This window comes from Teleopsis dalmanni, chromosome 2 (genome assembly GCF_002237135.1).
Source record: "Teleopsis dalmanni isolate 2A chromosome 2, ASM223713v2, whole genome shotgun sequence".
NCBI lineage: Eukaryota > Metazoa > Arthropoda > Insecta > Diptera > Diopsidae > Teleopsis > Teleopsis dalmanni.
The window spans coordinates 234632821-234637203 of NC_051847.1; the positions used below are offsets into that span (position 1 = coordinate 234632821).

Below are 4383 nucleotides of genomic sequence, written 5' to 3' on the forward strand. Positions count from 1 at the left end.
AATATTTATTTTAATTTAATGCTTACATATCTCAGAATTTGTGGAAACTGTTGTTTTTATTTATGTCGAAAATAAAAGTTATAATTTAATTATATTTGAATTTGAGTACAATTTTCTGGAATAATATGAATCATGCATATCATATATATATTGTGTTCATTTTGTAACCTTTATATTTCGGGGAAGTTGACACATTTTACGAATTTCATTAATATCCATAGGTTAGGTTAAAGAGATGGAGTAAGGTTAAGATATACTTGAGTACATATTTCTGGAATATATGAGATATAATGCATATCTAATATTTTTTAAAAGTAGAGGTAACCTAAAATAAATTTTAATTTTTCCATTTTAATTTTATACTTACATATTTCTGAATATGCGGAATCTGCTGTTTTTACTTATGCCGAAAATATAAGTTATAGATTAAAAAATATAATTTAATTAGTTTGAATTTGAGTATAAATAATTTCTGGAATAAATTTAATATAAGTATATAATGCATATTATATGTATATAGTATTATTAAATAACCTTTATATTTCGGGGAATTTAATACATTTTGTGAATTTTGCTGAATTTTGAAACAAATTTTTCGGATGCTTTATTTTTGAGATTGGAACCATCCTTAAAATTGAATTTTTGTGATTTCAATTTACTAATTTTGGATATAACTTACTTAACTCATTCACTTACCTTTTTCGCTCACATATTAGAACCAATGAATCAGTGTAGGTGGTAATTATCCAGTTGCATTATAAGAAGGCATCTGGATTTTTTTTCAAACTTTAGCAGAATAATATTTAACTATCAGTTATATAAAATTTTCAAGATGTTTTATGTATTAATGTTTAAAAAATTAATTATAACTTTTAAGTGAATATGTAATATAATTTTGTCTACAATTGAGCATTGTGTGTTTAGATACTCCAAATCAGCTAACTTTTGTGTTTTGTGCATTATAGACAATACAATATAATATTCAGTTTTAAAATTTGTGTATTTATATAATACACTGATTTCTAAGTAATAGCTCTAATATACTCACAATTGTTTTTACATTTAATTATGATTTTGCAGTCAGATGAAGAAGACTGTTTGGTGGCTTAGAAGTATGGATCGGAAATATGAAACTAGTGACGCCACCCAATTCTGGTTAATACATTAGTTAAATATTGTTAATACCAATAAAAATCAATTTTAAAAATTTGAATCCTACTCACTTTTATCCAGTCAACATTAAAATAAGTTAGCAACAAATTTGGCGGCGCTTCTTCTTCTTTTTACAGGGGTTACGCTTCGGTTTACACTTAGGCTTCTTTTTCTTTGGGCAGCTTTTGCGTTTTTTCTTCTGCCCACAGGGTTTTTTCTTCTTTTTCCCACATGTACCACATTCCGAGGTACTTGAGTTACGAACAGCCTTATAGTCTACACCTACGTACTGCTCTTTCTCCTCATCTGACATTGTGCGCCATATATGGCCTGCTTGTTTCGCACTCTCCACTGGTTTAAGATGCTTATTGTAGTTTCGAAACTCCTTTAGGAAGTTAAAAAATGCATTGCCCATGATGAATGTACTTCAAAAAAAAAATTTCCAACAAAAAATAATCCGTAATCCGTATAGTCAAAATTGAGTCGAATTTTGTTGTCTACTCAATAAAAAAAAAAATAAAATGATATATAATTTCAAATTATTGTTAAAATAAGGTTTCAATGTATTCAATGATGAAGTGATCTTAATTTTTCTTTTATGAAATAGGGTATATATAAAAAAAATTGCAGATTGTTTATTGTTTTATATAAATACAAATGTCTTGTATGGGTTATCATTCATTTTCATTATTATAGATAAAAATAATAAAATTTTTTATTGAATTATAACTATATAATTTAGTGGACTATATAGGTACATATATATAAACTTTTTCTTAGTTTGAAAGAATATAGGTATGAACACTTTATTTTTGAGAGGTATATAAGTCACCTTTTTGATGGTTTTAGGTTCAAAGTGAAAATAGAGGTGGCTTGTAAGGACACTCGTCATTATATCTATAGTACTATAAAAGCTCGACAGACTCTTACTTTTAATAATAGATATGAGAATCAGTATACAAAAAAATAAAAAAAATTTTTAAAGAGTGATTTATAGTACATATTTTTTTTTTGTCAATCAAGTGTACATATAATAAGTTAGTTTAAGATTTATAACTTACTCAATTGACGCGCTCCAAAAATAATATTTGAGTCCAATCTTTGTAATGTCAAGAAACTTCTATTACAGTTTTTGAAAAATTTCACAGAAATTTTCTGTCACATTTTTCATTACAAATCACATTTTTTATATGGTAACTGAGATATTATACATGTTATAGATACTTTTATTTAAATAATATATTGTTTCAAATTGTATATTTACTTCGTAATAACTTTTGTAAGAGAGAATTAAAAAATTTAAGTACAATGATTAGTTTCAATAATAGTTAAGTAAAATAAAATCAGAAGGCTATATCTTGATGGCAGAAATGGAAACTATTGTTTAGAGACTGCGGCTCATATTTAATCTTATTTAAGAAATAGTATATAAAATAATAATCTGAGAAGAGCAAAAACAGTCATAATATCTTTGTGGTATATATTTTCTAACCTTCCTCTGGTCATAAAACAATAAAAAAAATTTAAAAATTTAATGTAATAAATTCTCTCTAATTGAATTATTTTATTATTAAACAGTAGTTTGAAAGTGAGAATATGTTAAGATGCCATAGCAAGTGTGAGTTCAATGGTCTTGTTACCTTTGGTAATAAAAGGTGAAACCGTTTGGAAGTCTCACATAGATAATAACTGTTTCATATAGTATCTCTGTTATTTCTTTTGATTAGCCAAGTGAGTTTAGAACTACTACGCTATCATAGTAAAGATATTGATATTGAAATCGTTTAAGTAATCTTCTTCTTCAAAATTGTTAGTTCGCCTGGAGTTTTTTGTAAGTAATTACTAATGTCAACTATATACTACCAGAATCACCTGATAAATTTCTAGAACTACTAAGCTATAGCTTGTTTGAATGTAGATGATATATTTGGCAGGAATACATTGTGACCGAAAAGTTTTCGGAAATTCTCATTTAAAATTCGCGCGCTGTATATTTTTCGATATTTTAAGTTTTATGTAGTTTGCAGCACTGTCCTTATATACTCATGCCAAAAATGAGCGCGATCTGTCAGACAGTTCGTTTACGGCAGCTGTTGAAAACCAGTTCACCTCAGTAGTGCGTTGCGAAAAAAACAATGGAAAAAAATATTGATCAAAGAGTTTGCATCAAATTTTGTGTTTCGAACGAATTTTCGTGTGCAGAATCGTTGCGAATGCTACAAAAGGCTTATGGGGAATCAGTTTTATCGAAAACTCAAGTTTATGAGTGGTACAAAGCCTTTCAGGACTGTCGTACGACCGTCGAAGACATGCCGCGTTCTGGACGACCTTCGACCTCTACCACCGACGAAAACATTGAAAAGGCAAAGGAAATCGTGTTCAAAAATCCTCATGTGAGTGTTAGAGAGATAGCACGAGAGCTAGGCATCGGTCGTGAGATGGCTCGTTTGATTTTGGTGGACAATTTGTGTATGCGACGTGTCAACGCTCGGCTTTTTCCGATTCACCTCAATTTGTTCCAAAAACACCATCGTGGACAGGTCTCGTTAGACATGCTTGATCGTGCCAATTCCGATCCAACTTTCATGGAACGCATCATAACGGGTGACGAGACATGGGTCTACGAGTACGACATGCAAACAAGCCAACAATCATCGGAATGGAGAGGAAAAGACGAGCCGAAACCGAAAAAACCACGCCAAAGTCGCTCGAAAATCAAGGCAATGCTGATTGTTTTCTTCGATATTCGTGGTGTGGTGCATCATGAATTCGTCCCTGAAGGACAAACAGTCAATAAAGCCTATTATTTGACTGTTTTAAGACGTTTGCGTGAAAATATCCGCCGTAAACGGCCTCAATTGTGGAAGGATAATTCATGGATTTTTCATGACGATAATGCTCCCTCGCACCGAGCCAACATTATCAACGATTTTAAGGCCAAACATTCAATAAATACCATCGAACAGCCCCCGTATTCACCTGATCTTGCACCGTGTGACTTTTTCCTGTTTCCCAAACTCAAATTACCACTCAGAGGAACGCGTTTTGAATCCATAGAAGACGTAAAACAGAATTCGCAGAGGAAACTCAAAGCCATACCGGAAAGCGCCTATAAAAAATGTTTTGATGATTGGAAGAAACGTTGGCATTTGTGTATCGCTTCTAATGGAGCATATTTTGAAGGAGATAAAATAAATATTGATGAAGATAAAGAATTTTGCGTTTTATTTA

General features: G+C 30.5%; 1 long non-coding RNA gene across 4 annotated transcripts; it reads right to left on the reverse strand.

The window, feature by feature from the left end:
• Positions 1–26: 26 nt before the first annotated feature.
• Positions 27–2332, reverse strand: LOC119681488. 4 transcript variants are annotated; one of them, XR_005252520.1, is made up of 8 exons: positions 2214–2330; positions 1224–1649; positions 1049–1152; positions 697–786; positions 535–627; positions 368–472; positions 169–271; positions 27–115 (listed from the first exon to the last, which is right to left on the reverse strand). It is a non-coding gene; the product is annotated as an uncharacterized LOC119681488 (long non-coding RNA). The 4 variants fall into 4 exon arrangements; XR_005252521.1 differs by having other exon boundaries at positions 27–271; positions 697–807; positions 2214–2332; XR_005252519.1 differs by having other exon boundaries at positions 27–271; positions 680–786.
• Positions 2333–4383: the final 2051 nt, after the last annotated feature.